At 34.3% G+C, this 18354-nt stretch overlaps 28 non-coding genes across 28 annotated transcripts; all 28 read right to left on the reverse strand.

Annotated features, from left to right (window-relative positions):
- Positions 1-1216: 1216 nt before the first annotated feature.
- Positions 1217-1335, reverse strand: LOC149957999 (U5 spliceosomal RNA). Its single transcript, XR_016479004.1, has one exon. It is a non-coding gene; the product is annotated as a U5 spliceosomal RNA (small nuclear RNA).
- A 432-nt stretch (positions 1336-1767) lies between these two features.
- Positions 1768-1886, reverse strand: LOC149958000 (U5 spliceosomal RNA). The gene has a single exon (XR_016479005.1). It is a non-coding gene; the product is annotated as a U5 spliceosomal RNA (small nuclear RNA).
- Positions 1887-2318: 432 nt separating this feature from the next.
- On the reverse strand, positions 2319-2437 carry LOC149958001 (U5 spliceosomal RNA). Its single transcript, XR_016479006.1, has one exon. It is a non-coding gene; the product is annotated as a U5 spliceosomal RNA (small nuclear RNA).
- A 432-nt stretch (positions 2438-2869) lies between these two features.
- LOC149958002 (U5 spliceosomal RNA) lies at positions 2870-2988 on the reverse strand. The gene has a single exon (XR_016479007.1). It is a non-coding gene; the product is annotated as a U5 spliceosomal RNA (small nuclear RNA).
- A 432-nt stretch (positions 2989-3420) lies between these two features.
- LOC149958003 (U5 spliceosomal RNA) lies at positions 3421-3539 on the reverse strand. The gene has a single exon (XR_016479008.1). It is a non-coding gene; the product is annotated as a U5 spliceosomal RNA (small nuclear RNA).
- A 432-nt stretch (positions 3540-3971) lies between these two features.
- On the reverse strand, positions 3972-4090 carry LOC149958004 (U5 spliceosomal RNA). The gene has a single exon (XR_016479009.1). It is a non-coding gene; the product is annotated as a U5 spliceosomal RNA (small nuclear RNA).
- Positions 4091-4522: 432 nt separating this feature from the next.
- On the reverse strand, positions 4523-4641 carry LOC149958005 (U5 spliceosomal RNA). Its single transcript, XR_016479011.1, has one exon. It is a non-coding gene; the product is annotated as a U5 spliceosomal RNA (small nuclear RNA).
- Positions 4642-5073: 432 nt separating this feature from the next.
- On the reverse strand, positions 5074-5192 carry LOC149958006 (U5 spliceosomal RNA). Its single transcript, XR_016479012.1, has one exon. It is a non-coding gene; the product is annotated as a U5 spliceosomal RNA (small nuclear RNA).
- A 432-nt stretch (positions 5193-5624) lies between these two features.
- Positions 5625-5743, reverse strand: LOC149958007 (U5 spliceosomal RNA). The gene has a single exon (XR_016479013.1). It is a non-coding gene; the product is annotated as a U5 spliceosomal RNA (small nuclear RNA).
- A 432-nt stretch (positions 5744-6175) lies between these two features.
- On the reverse strand, positions 6176-6294 carry LOC149958008 (U5 spliceosomal RNA). Its single transcript, XR_016479014.1, has one exon. It is a non-coding gene; the product is annotated as a U5 spliceosomal RNA (small nuclear RNA).
- Positions 6295-6726: 432 nt separating this feature from the next.
- On the reverse strand, positions 6727-6845 carry LOC149958009 (U5 spliceosomal RNA). Its single transcript, XR_016479015.1, has one exon. It is a non-coding gene; the product is annotated as a U5 spliceosomal RNA (small nuclear RNA).
- A 432-nt stretch (positions 6846-7277) lies between these two features.
- On the reverse strand, positions 7278-7396 carry LOC149958010 (U5 spliceosomal RNA). The gene has a single exon (XR_016479017.1). It is a non-coding gene; the product is annotated as a U5 spliceosomal RNA (small nuclear RNA).
- A 432-nt stretch (positions 7397-7828) lies between these two features.
- Positions 7829-7947, reverse strand: LOC149958011 (U5 spliceosomal RNA). Its single transcript, XR_016479018.1, has one exon. It is a non-coding gene; the product is annotated as a U5 spliceosomal RNA (small nuclear RNA).
- Positions 7948-8379: 432 nt separating this feature from the next.
- Positions 8380-8498, reverse strand: LOC149958012 (U5 spliceosomal RNA). The gene has a single exon (XR_016479019.1). It is a non-coding gene; the product is annotated as a U5 spliceosomal RNA (small nuclear RNA).
- Positions 8499-8930: 432 nt separating this feature from the next.
- LOC149958013 (U5 spliceosomal RNA) lies at positions 8931-9049 on the reverse strand. The gene has a single exon (XR_016479020.1). It is a non-coding gene; the product is annotated as a U5 spliceosomal RNA (small nuclear RNA).
- A 432-nt stretch (positions 9050-9481) lies between these two features.
- On the reverse strand, positions 9482-9600 carry LOC149958014 (U5 spliceosomal RNA). Its single transcript, XR_016479021.1, has one exon. It is a non-coding gene; the product is annotated as a U5 spliceosomal RNA (small nuclear RNA).
- A 432-nt stretch (positions 9601-10032) lies between these two features.
- LOC149958015 (U5 spliceosomal RNA) lies at positions 10033-10151 on the reverse strand. The gene has a single exon (XR_016479023.1). It is a non-coding gene; the product is annotated as a U5 spliceosomal RNA (small nuclear RNA).
- A 432-nt stretch (positions 10152-10583) lies between these two features.
- On the reverse strand, positions 10584-10702 carry LOC149958016 (U5 spliceosomal RNA). The gene has a single exon (XR_016479024.1). It is a non-coding gene; the product is annotated as a U5 spliceosomal RNA (small nuclear RNA).
- Positions 10703-11134: 432 nt separating this feature from the next.
- LOC149958017 (U5 spliceosomal RNA) lies at positions 11135-11253 on the reverse strand. The gene has a single exon (XR_016479025.1). It is a non-coding gene; the product is annotated as a U5 spliceosomal RNA (small nuclear RNA).
- Positions 11254-11685: 432 nt separating this feature from the next.
- Positions 11686-11804, reverse strand: LOC149958018 (U5 spliceosomal RNA). Its single transcript, XR_016479026.1, has one exon. It is a non-coding gene; the product is annotated as a U5 spliceosomal RNA (small nuclear RNA).
- Positions 11805-12236: 432 nt separating this feature from the next.
- On the reverse strand, positions 12237-12355 carry LOC149958019 (U5 spliceosomal RNA). The gene has a single exon (XR_016479027.1). It is a non-coding gene; the product is annotated as a U5 spliceosomal RNA (small nuclear RNA).
- A 432-nt stretch (positions 12356-12787) lies between these two features.
- On the reverse strand, positions 12788-12906 carry LOC149958020 (U5 spliceosomal RNA). Its single transcript, XR_016479028.1, has one exon. It is a non-coding gene; the product is annotated as a U5 spliceosomal RNA (small nuclear RNA).
- Positions 12907-13338: 432 nt separating this feature from the next.
- LOC149958021 (U5 spliceosomal RNA) lies at positions 13339-13457 on the reverse strand. Its single transcript, XR_016479029.1, has one exon. It is a non-coding gene; the product is annotated as a U5 spliceosomal RNA (small nuclear RNA).
- Positions 13458-13889: 432 nt separating this feature from the next.
- LOC149958022 (U5 spliceosomal RNA) lies at positions 13890-14008 on the reverse strand. The gene has a single exon (XR_016479030.1). It is a non-coding gene; the product is annotated as a U5 spliceosomal RNA (small nuclear RNA).
- A 431-nt stretch (positions 14009-14439) lies between these two features.
- LOC149958023 (U5 spliceosomal RNA) lies at positions 14440-14558 on the reverse strand. The gene has a single exon (XR_016479031.1). It is a non-coding gene; the product is annotated as a U5 spliceosomal RNA (small nuclear RNA).
- A 432-nt stretch (positions 14559-14990) lies between these two features.
- LOC149958024 (U5 spliceosomal RNA) lies at positions 14991-15109 on the reverse strand. Its single transcript, XR_016479032.1, has one exon. It is a non-coding gene; the product is annotated as a U5 spliceosomal RNA (small nuclear RNA).
- A 2402-nt stretch (positions 15110-17511) lies between these two features.
- On the reverse strand, positions 17512-17630 carry LOC149958025 (U5 spliceosomal RNA). Its single transcript, XR_016479034.1, has one exon. It is a non-coding gene; the product is annotated as a U5 spliceosomal RNA (small nuclear RNA).
- Positions 17631-18062: 432 nt separating this feature from the next.
- Positions 18063-18181, reverse strand: LOC149958026 (U5 spliceosomal RNA). Its single transcript, XR_016479035.1, has one exon. It is a non-coding gene; the product is annotated as a U5 spliceosomal RNA (small nuclear RNA).
- Between the last annotated feature and the right edge of the window lie 173 nt (positions 18182-18354).

An 18354-nucleotide genomic window follows, 5' to 3' on the forward strand; every position in this document is an offset into this window, starting at 1 on the left:
TTTTCTTCGGCTTTTTTGTCTTTAGCAGAGGTAACTTCGGGAGATTCCTCTACTGGAGTGCCATCTGCGGTCGATTTTAAAGTCTGGGAACTCTCATACGCTTCCAAAGCCACTTCGGCTGCTTTCTGGACCCAACGACGGTCTTCCGTGGTACATGCTCGAGCAAGATGATCACTAGATCCGCATCTGTAACACTGACGCTTGACGCCTCGGTACTGGATATTTACCCTGAAACTCCCGGCAAGTATGACGTTCGGGACAGGCGCTCTCATCTTCAGTTTAACGATTCGATTTCCATTCGTGAGTTGCGGGAAGTCCTTGTCCACTTCGTAGTCCCACGAGAGGACATCGCCATAAGGTCTCAGTCCTCCGCTGACAACGGCTTGGTCTAGTTCATAAGGGGCACCGATAACGGTGATCAACATCTCATCTGAATCAACTGGGGAGACTTGGAAGGAACCTTGGCCGATCGTGATGGAACCGGAACTAAAAATTTTATCATATTCTTCTTTCGATGAACAGGTTACGTGGAACACGCCTCTACCTTTCGGCTGACAACACCTGATTGACGCAGGTCCAAATTGGTCGAAAAAAGCCCTTGCGACATCCAGAAACTTCAGATTATCTCCTCCGACATCAATTTTCAGCGACAGAGGGCGCTTAAGACGGCCCGAAGGCGCCATGACCACGTACAAAAACCGGACTACGTTTAAAATAAAAAAACTACCAGTAAAAAAATAGTAAAAGGCGAAAGATTAAAGCGATTGAGGAGAAGCTAGAGCATAATATATCGTGGCTACTATAAGTAAAATGATTATTGTATCAAACCATGTTACACTATATTTTATTTGTATGAATTACAAGTAATAAAGCGAAGATTTTAATTACATTACTTTATCATGAGAAACGCACAAATTACCGTTCTTGTAAGAAGGTGTTAAAAAAAGAAATTTTGTTATTAACTCAACATGTAATTGTTAAAGGAATCGTCTGCAATTTTCTTTTTTTTCCTTCGCTTAACTGCTGACCATGACCATGACCATGACCAAAATTATCATTTAATCGTTCGAAATTTTTTGATGCCATTTCAATAAAACCCCGCCGTAGCTGGCGGCGTTATAGTCATTCGTGAAATTTAAACGTCGAAACATTGAAACTTTAAAGGTTTTCACACAGGTGTTTTGCGATGTGGGTGTTTATTTTTAGATTCAAAGCGAACTCTACCACAAGGTAGAGTATTCAAAAATAGCTTAAAGGCTCATAATATTGCTCCTCCCCACGGTAATCTTTAGTAAAAGGCGAAAGATTAAAGCGATTGAGGAGAAGCTAGAGCATAATATATCGTGGCTACTATAAGTAAAATGATTATTGTATCAAACCATGTTACACTATATTTTATTTGTATGAATTACAAGTAATAAAGCGAAGATTTTAATTACATTACTTTATCATGAGAAACGCACAAATTACCGTTCTTGTAAGAAGGTGTTAAAAAAAGAAATTTTGTTATTAACTCAACATGTAATTGTTAAAGGAATCGTCTGCAATTTTCTTTTTTTTCCTTCGCTTAACTGCTGACCATGACCATGACCATGACCAAAATTATCATTTAATCGTTCGAAATTTTTTGATGCCATTTCAATAAAACCCCGCCGTAGCTGGCGGCGTTACAGTCATTCGTGAAATTTAAACGTCGAAACATTGAAACTTTAAAGGTTTTCACACAGGTGTTTTGCGATGTGGGTGTTTATTTTTAGATTCAAAGCGAACTCTACCACAAGGTAGAGTATTCAAAAATAGCTTAAAGGCTCATAATATTGCTCCTCCCCACGGTAATCTTTAGTAAAAGGCGAAAGATTAAAGCGATTGAGGAGAAGCTAGAGCATAATATATCGTGGCTACTATAAGTAAAATGATTATTGTATCAAACCATGTTACACTATATTTTATTTGTATGAATTACAAGTAATAAAGCGAAGATTTTAATTACATTACTTTATCATGAGAAACGCACAAATTACCGTTCTTGTAAGAAGGTGTTAAAAAAAGAAATTTTGTTATTAACTCAACATGTAATTGTTAAAGGAATCGTCTGCAATTTTCTTTTTTTTCCTTCGCTTAACTGCTGACCATGACCATGACCATGACCAAAATTATCATTTAATCGTTCGAAATTTTTTGATGCCATTTCAATAAAACCCCGCCGTAGCTGGCGGCGTTATAGTCATTCGTGAAATTTAAACGTCGAAACATTGAAACTTTAAAGGTTTTCACACAGGTGTTTTGCGATGTGGGTGTTTATTTTTAGATTCAAAGCGAACTCTACCACAAGGTAGAGTATTCAAAAATAGCTTAAAGGCTCATAATATTGCTCCTCCCCACGGTAATCTTTAGTAAAAGGCGAAAGATTAAAGCGATTGAGGAGAAGCTAGAGCATAATATATCGTGGCTACTATAAGTAAAATGATAATTGTATCAAACCATGTTACACTATATTTTATTTGTATGAATTACAAGTAATAAAGCGAAGATTTTAATTACATTACTTTATCATGAGAAACGCACAAATTACCGTTCTTGTAAGAAGGTGTTAAAAAAAGAAATTTTGTTATTAACTCAACATGTAATTGTTAAAGGAATCGTCTGCAATTTTCTTTTTTTTCCTTCGCTTAACTGCTGACCATGACCATGACCATGACCAAAATTATCATTTAATCGTTCGAAATTTTTTGATGCCATTTCAATAAAACCCCGCCGTAGCTGGCGGCGTTATAGTCATTCGTGAAATTTAAACGTCGAAACATTGAAACTTTAAAGGTTTTCACACAGGTGTTTTGCGATGTGGGTGTTTATTTTTAGATTCAAAGCGAACTCTACCACAAGGTAGAGTATTCAAAAATAGCTTAAAGGCTCATAATATTGCTCCTCCCCACGGTAATCTTTAGTAAAAGGCGAAAGATTAAAGCGATTGAGGAGAAGCTAGAGCATAATATATCGTGGCTACTATAAGTAAAATGATTATTGTATCAAACCATGTTACACTATATTTTATTTGTATGAATTACAAGTAATAAAGCGAAGATTTTAATTACATTACTTTATCATGAGAAACGCACAAATTACCGTTCTTGTAAGAAGGTGTTAAAAAAAGAAATTTTGTTATTAACTCAACATGTAATTGTTAAAGGAATCGTCTGCAATTTTCTTTTTTTTCCTTCGCTTAACTGCTGACCATGACCATGACCATGACCAAAATTATCATTTAATCGTTCGAAATTTTTTGATGCCATTTCAATAAAACCCCGCCGTAGCTGGCGGCGTTATAGTCATTCGTGAAATTTAAACGTCGAAACATTGAAACTTTAAAGGTTTTCACACAGGTGTTTTGCGATGTGGGTGTTTATTTTTAGATTCAAAGCGAACTCTACCACAAGGTAGAGTATTCAAAAATAGCTTAAAGGCTCATAATATTGCTCCTCCCCACGGTAATCTTTAGTAAAAGGCGAAAGATTAAAGCGATTGAGGAGAAGCTAGAGCATAATATATCGTGGCTACTATAAGTAAAATGATTATTGTATCAAACCATGTTACACTATATTTTATTTGTATGAATTACAAGTAATAAAGCGAAGATTTTAATTACATTACTTTATCATGAGAAACGCACAAATTACCGTTCTTGTAAGAAGGTGTTAAAAAAAGAAATTTTGTTATTAACTCAACATGTAATTGTTAAAGGAATCGTCTGCAATTTTCTTTTTTTTCCTTCGCTTAACTGCTGACCATGACCATGACCATGACCAAAATTATCATTTAATCGTTCGAAATTTTTTGATGCCATTTCAATAAAACCCCGCCGTAGCTGGCGGCGTTATAGTCATTCGTGAAATTTAAACGTCGAAACATTGAAACTTTAAAGGTTTTCACACAGGTGTTTTGCGATGTGGGTGTTTATTTTTAGATTCAAAGCGAACTCTACCACAAGGTAGAGTATTCAAAAATAGCTTAAAGGCTCATAATATTGCTCCTCCCCACGGTAATCTTTAGTAAAAGGCGAAAGATTAAAGCGATTGAGGAGAAGCTAGAGCATAATATATCGTGGCTACTATAAGTAAAATGATTATTGTATCAAACCATGTTACACTATATTTTATTTGTATGAATTACAAGTAATAAAGCGAAGATTTTAATTACATTACTTTATCATGAGAAACGCACAAATTACCGTTCTTGTAAGAAGGTGTTAAAAAAAGAAATTTTGTTATTAACTCAACATGTAATTGTTAAAGGAATCGTCTGCAATTTTCTTTTTTTTCCTTCGCTTAACTGCTGACCATGACCATGACCATGACCAAAATTATCATTTAATCGTTCGAAATTTTTTGATGCCATTTCAATAAAACCCCGCCGTAGCTGGCGGCGTTATAGTCATTCGTGAAATTTAAACGTCGAAACATTGAAACTTTAAAGGTTTTCACACAGGTGTTTTGCGATGTGGGTGTTTATTTTTAGATTCAAAGCGAACTCTACCACAAGGTAGAGTATTCAAAAATAGCTTAAAGGCTCATAATATTGCTCCTCCCCACGGTAATCTTTAGTAAAAGGCGAAAGATTAAAGCGATTGAGGAGAAGCTAGAGCATAATATATCGTGGCTACTATAAGTAAAATGATTATTGTATCAAACCATGTTACACTATATTTTATTTGTATGAATTACAAGTAATAAAGCGAAGATTTTAATTACATTACTTTATCATGAGAAACGCACAAATTACCGTTCTTGTAAGAAGGTGTTAAAAAAAGAAATTTTGTTATTAACTCAACATGTAATTGTTAAAGGAATCGTCTGCAATTTTCTTTTTTTTCCTTCGCTTAACTGCTGACCATGACCATGACCATGACCAAAATTATCATTTAATCGTTCGAAATTTTTTGATGCCATTTCAATAAAACCCCGCCGTAGCTGGCGGCGTTATAGTCATTCGTGAAATTTAAACGTCGAAACATTGAAACTTTAAAGGTTTTCACACAGGTGTTTTGCGATGTGGGTGTTTATTTTTAGATTCAAAGCGAACTCTACCACAAGGTAGAGTATTCAAAAATAGCTTAAAGGCTCATAATATTGCTCCTCCCCACGGTAATCTTTAGTAAAAGGCGAAAGATTAAAGCGATTGAGGAGAAGCTAGAGCATAATATATCGTGGCTACTATAAGTAAAATGATTATTGTATCAAACCATGTTACACTATATTTTATTTGTATGAATTACAAGTAATAAAGCGAAGATTTTAATTACATTACTTTATCATGAGAAACGCACAAATTACCGTTCTTGTAAGAAGGTGTTAAAAAAAGAAATTTTGTTATTAACTCAACATGTAATTGTTAAAGGAATCGTCTGCAATTTTCTTTTTTTTCCTTCGCTTAACTGCTGACCATGACCATGACCATGACCAAAATTATCATTTAATCGTTCGAAATTTTTTGATGCCATTTCAATAAAACCCCGCCGTAGCTGGCGGCGTTATAGTCATTCGTGAAATTTAAACGTCGAAACATTGAAACTTTAAAGGTTTTCACACAGGTGTTTTGCGATGTGGGTGTTTATTTTTAGATTCAAAGCGAACTCTACCACAAGGTAGAGTATTCAAAAATAGCTTAAAGGCTCATAATATTGCTCCTCCCCACGGTAATCTTTAGTAAAAGGCGAAAGATTAAAGCGATTGAGGAGAAGCTAGAGCATAATATATCGTGGCTACTATAAGTAAAATGATTATTGTATCAAACCATGTTACACTATATTTTATTTGTATGAATTACAAGTAATAAAGCGAAGATTTTAATTACATTACTTTATCATGAGAAACGCACAAATTACCGTTCTTGTAAGAAGGTGTTAAAAAAAGAAATTTTGTTATTAACTCAACATGTAATTGTTAAAGGAATCGTCTGCAATTTTCTTTTTTTTCCTTCGCTTAACTGCTGACCATGACCATGACCATGACCAAAATTATCATTTAATCGTTCGAAATTTTTTGATGCCATTTCAATAAAACCCCGCCGTAGCTGGCGGCGTTATAGTCATTCGTGAAATTTAAACGTCGAAACATTGAAACTTTAAAGGTTTTCACACAGGTGTTTTGCGATGTGGGTGTTTATTTTTAGATTCAAAGCGAACTCTACCACAAGGTAGAGTATTCAAAAATAGCTTAAAGGCTCATAATATTGCTCCTCCCCACGGTAATCTTTAGTAAAAGGCGAAAGATTAAAGCGATTGAGGAGAAGCTAGAGCATAATATATCGTGGCTACTATAAGTAAAATGATTATTGTATCAAACCATGTTACACTATATTTTATTTGTATGAATTACAAGTAATAAAGCGAAGATTTTAATTACATTACTTTATCATGAGAAACGCACAAATTACCGTTCTTGTAAGAAGGTGTTAAAAAAAGAAATTTTGTTATTAACTCAACATGTAATTGTTAAAGGAATCGTCTGCAATTTTCTTTTTTTTCCTTCGCTTAACTGCTGACCATGACCATGACCATGACCAAAATTATCATTTAATCGTTCGAAATTTTTTGATGCCATTTCAATAAAACCCCGCCGTAGCTGGCGGCGTTATAGTCATTCGTGAAATTTAAACGTCGAAACATTGAAACTTTAAAGGTTTTCACACAGGTGTTTTGCGATGTGGGTGTTTATTTTTAGATTCAAAGCGAACTCTACCACAAGGTAGAGTATTCAAAAATAGCTTAAAGGCTCATAATATTGCTCCTCCCCACGGTAATCTTTAGTAAAAGGCGAAAGATTAAAGCGATTGAGGAGAAGCTAGAGCATAATATATCGTGGCTACTATAAGTAAAATGATTATTGTATCAAACCATGTTACACTATATTTTATTTGTATGAATTACAAGTAATAAAGCGAAGATTTTAATTACATTACTTTATCATGAGAAACGCACAAATTACCGTTCTTGTAAGAAGGTGTTAAAAAAAGAAATTTTGTTATTAACTCAACATGTAATTGTTAAAGGAATCGTCTGCAATTTTCTTTTTTTTCCTTCGCTTAACTGCTGACCATGACCATGACCATGACCAAAATTATCATTTAATCGTTCGAAATTTTTTGATGCCATTTCAATAAAACCCCGCCGTAGCTGGCGGCGTTATAGTCATTCGTGAAATTTAAACGTCGAAACATTGAAACTTTAAAGGTTTTCACACAGGTGTTTTGCGATGTGGGTGTTTATTTTTAGATTCAAAGCGAACTCTACCACAAGGTAGAGTATTCAAAAATAGCTTAAAGGCTCATAATATTGCTCCTCCCCACGGTAATCTTTAGTAAAAGGCGAAAGATTAAAGCGATTGAGGAGAAGCTAGAGCATAATATATCGTGGCTACTATAAGTAAAATGATTATTGTATCAAACCATGTTACACTATATTTTATTTGTATGAATTACAAGTAATAAAGCGAAGATTTTAATTACATTACTTTATCATGAGAAACGCACAAATTACCGTTCTTGTAAGAAGGTGTTAAAAAAAGAAATTTTGTTATTAACTCAACATGTAATTGTTAAAGGAATCGTCTGCAATTTTCTTTTTTTTCCTTCGCTTAACTGCTGACCATGACCATGACCATGACCAAAATTATCATTTAATCGTTCGAAATTTTTTGATGCCATTTCAATAAAACCCCGCCGTAGCTGGCGGCGTTATAGTCATTCGTGAAATTTAAACGTCGAAACATTGAAACTTTAAAGGTTTTCACACAGGTGTTTTGCGATGTGGGTGTTTATTTTTAGATTCAAAGCGAACTCTACCACAAGGTAGAGTATTCAAAAATAGCTTAAAGGCTCATAATATTGCTCCTCCCCACGGTAATCTTTAGTAAAAGGCGAAAGATTAAAGCGATTGAGGAGAAGCTAGAGCATAATATATCGTGGCTACTATAAGTAAAATGATTATTGTATCAAACCATGTTACACTATATTTTATTTGTATGAATTACAAGTAATAAAGCGAAGATTTTAATTACATTACTTTATCATGAGAAACGCACAAATTACCGTTCTTGTAAGAAGGTGTTAAAAAAAGAAATTTTGTTATTAACTCAACATGTAATTGTTAAAGGAATCGTCTGCAATTTTCTTTTTTTTCCTTCGCTTAACTGCTGACCATGACCATGACCATGACCAAAATTATCATTTAATCGTTCGAAATTTTTTGATGCCATTTCAATAAAACCCCGCCGTAGCTGGCGGCGTTATAGTCATTCGTGAAATTTAAACGTCGAAACATTGAAACTTTAAAGGTTTTCACACAGGTGTTTTGCGATGTGGGTGTTTATTTTTAGATTCAAAGCGAACTCTACCACAAGGTAGAGTATTCAAAAATAGCTTAAAGGCTCATAATATTGCTCCTCCCCACGGTAATCTTTAGTAAAAGGCGAAAGATTAAAGCGATTGAGGAGAAGCTAGAGCATAATATATCGTGGCTACTATAAGTAAAATGATTATTGTATCAAACCATGTTACACTATATTTTATTTGTATGAATTACAAGTAATAAAGCGAAGATTTTAATTACATTACTTTATCATGAGAAACGCACAAATTACCGTTCTTGTAAGAAGGTGTTAAAAAAAGAAATTTTGTTATTAACTCAACATGTAATTGTTAAAGGAATCGTCTGCAATTTTCTTTTTTTTCCTTCGCTTAACTGCTGACCATGACCATGACCATGACCAAAATTATCATTTAATCGTTCGAAATTTTTTGATGCCATTTCAATAAAACCCCGCCGTAGCTGGCGGCGTTATAGTCATTCGTGAAATTTAAACGTCGAAACATTGAAACTTTAAAGGTTTTCACACAGGTGTTTTGCGATGTGGGTGTTTATTTTTAGATTCAAAGCGAACTCTACCACAAGGTAGAGTATTCAAAAATAGCTTAAAGGCTCATAATATTGCTCCTCCCCACGGTAATCTTTAGTAAAAGGCGAAAGATTAAAGCGATTGAGGAGAAGCTAGAGCATAATATATCGTGGCTACTATAAGTAAAATGATTATTGTATCAAACCATGTTACACTATATTTTATTTGTATGAATTACAAGTAATAAAGCGAAGATTTTAATTACATTACTTTATCATGAGAAACGCACAAATTACCGTTCTTGTAAGAAGGTGTTAAAAAAAGAAATTTTGTTATTAACTCAACATGTAATTGTTAAAGGAATCGTCTGAAATTTTCTTTTTTTTCCTTCGCTTAACTGCTGACCATGACCATGACCATGACCAAAATTATCATTTAATCGTTCGAAATTTTTTGATGCCATTTCAATAAAACCCCGCCGTAGCTGGCGGCGTTATAGTCATTCGTGAAATTTAAACGTCGAAACATTGAAACTTTAAAGGTTTTCACACAGGTGTTTTGCGATGTGGGTGTTTATTTTTAGATTCAAAGCGAACTCTACCACAAGGTAGAGTATTCAAAAATAGCTTAAAGGCTCATAATATTGCTCCTCCCCACGGTAATCTTTAGTAAAAGGCGAAAGATTAAAGCGATTGAGGAGAAGCTAGAGCATAATATATCGTGGCTACTATAAGTAAAATGATTATTGTATCAAACCATGTTACACTATATTTTATTTGTATGAATTACAAGTAATAAAGCGAAGATTTTAATTACATTACTTTATCATGAGAAACGCACAAATTACCGTTCTTGTAAGAAGGTGTTAAAAAAAGAAATTTTGTTATTAACTCAACATGTAATTGTTAAAGGAATCGTCTGCAATTTTCTTTTTTTTCCTTCGCTTAACTGCTGACCATGACCATGACCATGACCAAAATTATCATTTAATCGTTCGAAATTTTTTGATGCCATTTCAATAAAACCCCGCCGTAGCTGGCGGCGTTATAGTCATTCGTGAAATTTAAACGTCGAAACATTGAAACTTTAAAGGTTTTCACACAGGTGTTTTGCGATGTGGGTGTTTATTTTTAGATTCAAAGCGAACTCTACCACAAGGTAGAGTATTCAAAAATAGCTTAAAGGCTCATAATATTGCTCCTCCCCACGGTAATCTTTAGTAAAAGGCGAAAGATTAAAGCGATTGAGGAGAAGCTAGAGCATAATATATCGTGGCTACTATAAGTAAAATGATTATTGTATCAAACCATGTTACACTATATTTTATTTGTATGAATTACAAGTAATAAAGCGAAGATTTTAATTACATTACTTTATCATGAGAAACGCACAAATTACCGTTCTTGTAAGAAGGTGTTAAAAAAAGAAATTTTGTTATTAACTCAACATGTAATTGTTAAAGGAATCGTCTGCAATTTTCTTTTTTTTCCTTCGCTTAACTGCTGACCATGACCATGACCATGACCAAAATTATCATTTAATCGTTCGAAATTTTTTGATGCCATTTCAATAAAACCCCGCCGTAGCTGGCGGCGTTATAGTCATTCGTGAAATTTAAACGTCGAAACATTGAAACTTTAAAGGTTTTCACACAGGTGTTTTGCGATGTGGGTGTTTATTTTTAGATTCAAAGCGAACTCTACCACAAGGTAGAGTATTCAAAAATAGCTTAAAGGCTCATAATATTGCTCCTCCCCACGGTAATCTTTAGTAAAAGGCGAAAGATTAAAGCGATTGAGGAGAAGCTAGAGCATAATATATCGTGGCTACTATAAGTAAAATGATTATTGTATCAAACCATGTTACACTATATTTTATTTGTATGAATTACAAGTAATAAAGCGAAGATTTTAATTACATTACTTTATCATGAGAAACGCACAAATTACCGTTCTTGTAAGAAGGTGTTAAAAAAAGAAATTTTGTTATTAACTCAACATGTAATTGTTAAAGGAATCGTCTGAAATTTTCTTTTTTTTCCTTCGCTTAACTGCTGACCATGACCATGACCATGACCAAAATTATCATTTAATCGTTCGAAATTTTTTGATGCCATTTCAATAAAACCCCGCCGTAGCTGGCGGCGTTATAGTCATTCGTGAAATTTAAACGTCGAAACATTGAAACTTTAAAGGTTTTCACACAGGTGTTTTGCGATGTGGGTGTTTATTTTTAGATTCAAAGCGAACTCTACCACAAGGTAGAGTATTCAAAAATAGCTTAAAGGCTCATAATATTGCTCCTCCCCACGGTAATCTTTAGTAAAAGGCGAAAGATTAAAGCGATTGAGGAGAAGCTAGAGCATAATATATCGTGGCTACTATAAGTAAAATGATTATTGTATCAAACCATGTTACACTATATTTTATTTGTATGAATTACGAGTAATAAAGCGAAGATTTTAATTACATTACTTTATCATGAGAAACGCACAAATTACCGTTCTTGTAAGAAGGTGTTAAAAAAAGAAATTTTGTTATTAACTCAACATGTAATTGTTAAAGGAATCGTCTGCAATTTTCTTTTTTTTCCTTCGCTTAACTGCTGACCATGACCATGACCATGACCAAAATTATCATTTAATCGTTCGAAATTTTTTGATGCCATTTCAATAAAACCCCGCCGTAGCTGGCGGCGTTATAGTCATTCGTGAAATTTAAACGTCGAAACATTGAAACTTTAAAGGTTTTCACACAGGTGTTTTGCGATGTGGGTGTTTATTTTTAGATTCAAAGCGAACTCTACCACAAGGTAGAGTATTCAAAAATAGCTTAAAGGCTCATAATATTGCTCCTCCCCACGGTAATCTTTAGTAAAAGGCGAAAGATTAAAGCGATTGAGGAGAAGCTAGAGCATAATATATCGTGGCTACTATAAGTAAAATGATTATTGTATCAAACCATGTTACACTATATTTTATTTGTATGAATTACGAGTAATAAAGCGAAGATTTTAATTACATTACTTTATCATGAGAAACGCACAAATTACCGTTCTTGTAAGAAGGTGTTAAAAAAAGAAATTTTGTTATTAACTCAACATGTAATTGTTAAAGGAATCGTCTGCAATTTTCTTTTTTTTCCTTCGCTTAACTGCTGACCATGACCATGACCATGACCAAAATTATCATTTAATCGTTCGAAATTTTTTGATGCCATTTCAATAAAACCCCGCCGTAGCTGGCGGCGTTATAGTCATTCGTGAAATTTAAACGTCGAAACATTGAAACTTTAAAGGTTTTCACACAGGTGTTTTGCGATGTGGGTGTTTATTTTTAGATTCAAAGCGAACTCTACCACAAGGTAGAGTATTCAAAAATAGCTTAAAGGCTCATAATATTGCTCCTCCCCACGGTAATCTTTAGTAAAAGGCGAAAGATTAAAGCGATTGAGGAGAAGCTAGAGCATAATATATCGTGGCTACTATAAGTAAAATGATTATTGTATCAAACCATGTTACACTATATTTTATTTGTATGAATTACAAGTAATAAAGCGAAGATTTTAATTACATTACTTTATCATGAGAAACGCACAAATTACCGTTCTTGTAAGAAGGTGTTAAAAAAAGAAATTTTGTTATTAACTCAACATGTAATTGTTAAAGGAATCGTCTGCAATTTTCTTTTTTTTCCTTCGCTTAACTGCTGACCATGACCATGACCATGACCAAAATTATCATTTAATCGTTCGAAATTTTTTGATGCCATTTCAATAAAACCCCGCCGTAGCTGGCGGCGTTATAGTCATTCGTGAAATTTAAACGTCGAAACATTGAAACTTTAAAGGTTTTCACACAGGTGTTTTGCGATGTGGGTGTTTATTTTTAGATTCAAAGCGAACTCTACCACAAGGTAGAGTATTCAAAAATAGCTTAAAGGCTCATAATATTGCTCCTCCCCACGGTAATCTTTAGTAAAAGGCGAAAGATTAAAGCGATTGAGGAGAAGCTAGAGCATAATATATCGTGGCTACTATAAGTAAAATGATTATTGTATCAAACCATGTTACACTATATTTTATTTGTATGAATTACAAGTAATAAAGCGAAGATTTTAATTACATTACTTTATCATGAGAAACGCACAAATTACCGTTCTTGTAAGAAGGTGTTAAAAAAAGAAATTTTGTTATTAACTCAACATGTAATTGTTAAAGGAATCGTCTGCAATTTTCTTTTTTTTCCTTCGCTTAACTGCTGACCATGACCATGACCATGACCAAAATTATCATTTAATCGTTCGAAATTTTTTGATGCCATTTCAATAAAACCCCGCCGTAGCTGGCGGCGTTATAGTCATTCGTGAAATTTAAACGTCGAAACATTGAAACTTTAAAGGTTTTCACACAGGTGTTTTGCGATGTGGGTGTTTATTTTTAGATTCAAAGCGAACTCTACCACAAGGTAGAGTATTCAAAAATAGCTTAAAGGCTCATAATATTGCTCCTCCCCACGGTAATCTTTAGTAAAAGGCGAAAGATTAAAGCGATTGAGGAGAAGCTAGAGCATAATATATCGTGGCTACTATAAGTAAAATGATTATTGTATCAAACCATGTTACACTATATTTTATTTGTATGAATTACAAGTAATAAAGCGAAGATTTTAATTACATTACTTTATCATGAGAAACGCACAAATTACCGTTCTTGTAAGAAGGTGTTAAAAAAAGAAATTTTGTTATTAACTCAACATGTAATTGTTAAAGGAATCGTCTGCAATTTTCTTTTTTTTCCTTCGCTTAACTGCTGACCATGACCATGACCATGACCAAAATTATCATTTAATCGTTCGAAATTTTTTGATGCCATTTCAATAAAACCCCGCCGTAGCTGGCGGCGTTATAGTCATTCGTGAAATTTAAACGTCGAAACATTGAAACTTTAAAGGTTTTCACACAGGTGTTTTGCGATGTGGGTGTTTATTTTTAGATTCAAAGCGAACTCTACCACAAGGTAGAGTATTCAAAAATAGCTTAAAGGCTCATAATATTGCTCCTCCCCACGGTAATCTTTAGTAAAAGGCGAAAGATTAAAGCGATTGAGGAGAAGCTAGAGCATAATATATCGTGGCTACTATAAGTAAAATGATTATTGTATCAAACCATGTTACACTATATTTTATTTGTATGAATTACAAGTAATAAAGCGAAGATTTTAATTACATTACTTTATCATGAGAAACGCACAAATTACCGTTCTTGTAAGAAGGTGTTAAAAAAAGAAATTTTGTTATTAACTCAACATGTAATTGTTAAAGGAATCGTCTGAAATTTTCTTTTTTTTCCTTCGCTTAACTGCTGACCATGACCATGACCATGACCAAAATTATCATTTAATCGTTCGAAATTTTTTGATGCCATTTCAATAAAACCCCGCCGTAGCTGGCGGCGTTATAGTCATTCGTGAAATTTAAACGTCGAAACATTGAAACTTTAAAGGTTTTCACACAGGTGTTTTGCGATGTGGGTGTTTATTTTTAGATCAAAGCGAACTCTACCACAAGGTAGAGTATTCAAAAATAGCTTAAAGGCTCATAATATTGCTCCTCCCCACGGTAATCTTTAGTAAAAGGCGAAAGATTAAAGCGATTGAGGAGAAGCTAGAGCATAATATATCGTGGCTACTATAAGTAAAATGATTATTGTATCAAACCATGTTACACTATATTTTATTTGTATGAATTACAAGTAATAAAGCGAAGATTTTAATTACATTACTTTATCATGAGAAACGCACAAATTACCGTTCTTGTAAGAAGGTGTTAAAAAAAGAAATTTTGTTATTAACTCAACATGTAATTGTTAAAGGAATCGTCTGCAATTTTCTTTTTTTTCCTTCGCTTAACTGCTGACCATGACCATGACCATGACCAAAATTATCATTTAATCGTTCGAAATTTTTTGATGCCATTTCAATAAAACCCCGCCGTAGCTGGCGGCGTTATAGTCATTCGTGAAATTTAAACGTCGAAACATTGAAACTTTAAAGGTTTTCACACAGGTGTTTTGCGATGTGGGTGTTTATTTTTAGATTCAAAGCGAACTCTACCACAAGGTAGAGTATTCAAAAATAGCTTAAAGGCTCATAATATTGCTCCTCCCCACGGTAATCTTTAGTAAAAGGCGAAAGATTAAAGCGATTGAGGAGAAGCTAGAGCATAATATATCGTGGCTACTATAAGTAAAATGATTATTGTATCAAACCATGTTACACTATATTTTATTTGTATGAATTACAAGTAATAAAGCGAAGATTTTAATTACATTACTTTATCATGAGAAACGCACAAATTACCGTTCTTGTAAGAAGGTGTTAAAAAAAGAAATTTTGTTATTAACTCAACATGTAATTGTTAAAGGAATCGTCTGCAATTTTCTTTTTTTTCCTTCGCTTAACTGCTGACCATGACCATGACCATGACCAAAATTATCATTTAATCGTTCGAAATTTTTTGATGCCATTTCAATAAAACCCCGCCGTAGCTGGCGGCGTTATAGTCATTCGTGAAATTTAAACGTCGAAACATTGAAACTTTAAAGGTTTTCACACAGGTGTTTTGCGATGTGGGTGTTTATTTTTAGATTCAAAGCGAACTCTACCACAAGGTAGAGTATTCAAAAATAGCTTAAAGGCTCATAATATTGCTCCTCCCCACGGTAATCTTTAGTAAAAGGCTTTTATTGTTTATTAATTAAATTATTTTTACAAAACAAAATAAATTTTGGTTGTAAAAAAAAGCCTAATCAAATTATCTACAATAAATTTTACAGCGTTTCTTTTTCATTTTTTCAGCCAGCTTCAATTAAAAATAAAAAACGAAAATTTAAATATAAACATTATAGTACACATAATCTAAAAATTAAAAATAATATTAGTACACTGATATCATTTAAAATCAATAAAATCTCACGCAACAATAATATTCAATTAAAAACCTATCTAAAATCAAGGTTGCACCACTTTTGACGACAGTTCAATTGAATTGTTACTTCTTCCGTGGGTTTCCCCCCGCAGAAGAAGTGCTTGGGCGCTTCGGCGCTGTTCTAACCCTTCCTGGAGCAAAGGTGGGCGTGATCGTTGAATTGTTTTTCCTTTGTTGGGCTTTCCACACTGAAACCGCCGTGATGGGAACTTTTTTTTCTGTAGGAACGGGATCCGGTGAAATTTTAACAGTGTCGCTATATGAACGGTCTGGTGATACTGGCTCATCTGTGCAATGAATGGGAGGCGGGAGTTGTGGAGTTCCGGTAACACTTGGAGACGTTGGAGACGACGGGGAAGACTGAGAGGAAACTGGTGAACTATCGTATTTAACTTCTTCTATTTCGTTGCTGACCATAGACTTTTCTTCGGCTTTTTTGTCTTTAGCAGAGGTAACTTCGGGAGATTCCTCTACTGGAGTGCCATCTGCGGTCGATTTTAAAGTCTGGGAACTCTCATACGCTTCCAAAGCCACTTCGGCTGCTTTCTGGACCCAACGACGGTCTTCCGTGGTACATGCTCGAGCAAGATGATCACTAGATCCGCATCTGTAACACTGACGCTTGACGCCTCGGTACTGGATATTTACCCTGAAACTCCCGGCAAGTATGACGTTCGGGACAGGCGCTCTCATCTTCATTTTAACAATTCTATTTCCATTCGTGAGTTGCGGGAAGTCCTTGTCCACTTCGTAGTCCCACGAGAGGACATCGCCATAAGGTCGCAGTCCTCCGCTGACGACGGCTTGGTCAAGTTCATAAGGGGCACCGATAACGGTGATCACCATCTCATCTGAATCAACTGGGGAGACTTGGAAGGAACCTTGTCCGATCGTGATGGAACCGGAACTAAAAATTTTTTCATATTCTTCTTTCGATGAGCAGGTTACGTGGAACACGCCTCTACCTTTCGGCTGACAACACCTGATTGACGCAGGTCCAAATTGGTCGAAGAAAGCCCTTGCGACATCCAGAAACTTCAGATTATCTCCTCCGACATCAATTTTCAGCGACAGAGGGCGCTTAAGACGGCCCGAAGGCGCCATGACCACGTACAAAACCCGGACTACGTTTAAAATAAAAAACTACCAGTAAAAAAAATTTAGTAAAAGGCGAAAGATTAAAGCGATTGAGGAGAAGCTAGAGCATAATATATCGTGGCTACTATAAGTAAAATGATTATTGTATCAAACCATGTTACACTATATTTTATTTGTATGAATTACAAGTAATAAAGCGAAGATTTTAATTACATTACTTTATCATGAGAAACGCACAAATTACCGTTCTTGTAAGAAGGTGTTAAAAAAAGAAATTTTGTTATTAACTCAACATGTAATTGTTAAAGGAATCGTCTGAAATTTTCTTTTTTTTCCTTCGCTTAACTGCTGACCATGACCATGACCATGACCAAAATTATCATTTAATCGTTCGAAATTTTTTGATGCCATTTCAATAAAACCCCGCCGTAGCTGGCGGCGTTATAGTCATTCGTGAAATTTAAACGTCGAAACATTGAAACTTTAAAGGTTTTCACACAGGTGTTTTGCGATGTGGGTGTTTATTTTTAGATTCAAAGCGAACTCTACCACAAGGTAGAGTATTCAAAAATAGCTTAAAGGCTCATAATATTGCTCCTCCCCACGGTAATCTTTAGTAAAAGGCGAAAGATTAAAGCGATTGAGGAGAAGCTAGAGCATAATATATCGTGGCTACTATAAGTAAAATGATTATTGTATCAAACCATGTTACACTATATTTTATTTGTATGAATTACAAGTAATAAAGCGAAGATTTTAATTACATTACTTTATCATGAGAAACGCACAAATTACCGTTCTTGTAAGAAGGTGTTAAAAAAAGAAATTTTGTTATTAACTCAACATGTAATTGTTAAAGGAATCGTCTGCAATTTTCTTTTTTTTCCTTCGCTTAACTGCTGACCATGACCATGACCATGACCAAAATTATCATTTAATCGTTCGAAATTTTTTGATGCCATTTCAATAAAACCCCGCCGTAGCTGGCGGCGTTATAGTCATTCGTGAAATTTAAACGTCGAAACATTGAAACTTTAAAGGTTTTCACACAGGTGTTTTGCGATGTGGGTGTTTATTTTTAGATTCAAAGCGAACTCTACCACAAGGTAGAGTATTCAAAAATAGCTTAAAGGCTCATAATATTGCTCCTCCCCACGGTAATCTTTAGTAAAAGGCGAAAGATTAAAGCGATTGAGGAGAAGCTAGAGCATAATATATCGTGGCTACTATAAGTAAAATGATTATTGTATCAAACCATGTTACACTATATTTTATTTGTATGAATTACAAGTAATAAAGCGAAGATTTTAATTACATTACTTTATCATGAGAAACGCACAAATTACCGTTCTTGTAAGAAGGTGTTAAAAAAAGAAATTTTGTT

The sequence above is a fragment of the Leiobunum rupestre genome, chromosome 2, assembly GCF_980474605.1.
Source record: "Leiobunum rupestre chromosome 2, qqLeiRupe1.1.hap1, whole genome shotgun sequence".
Taxonomy (NCBI): Eukaryota; Metazoa; Arthropoda; class Arachnida; order Opiliones; family Sclerosomatidae; genus Leiobunum; species Leiobunum rupestre.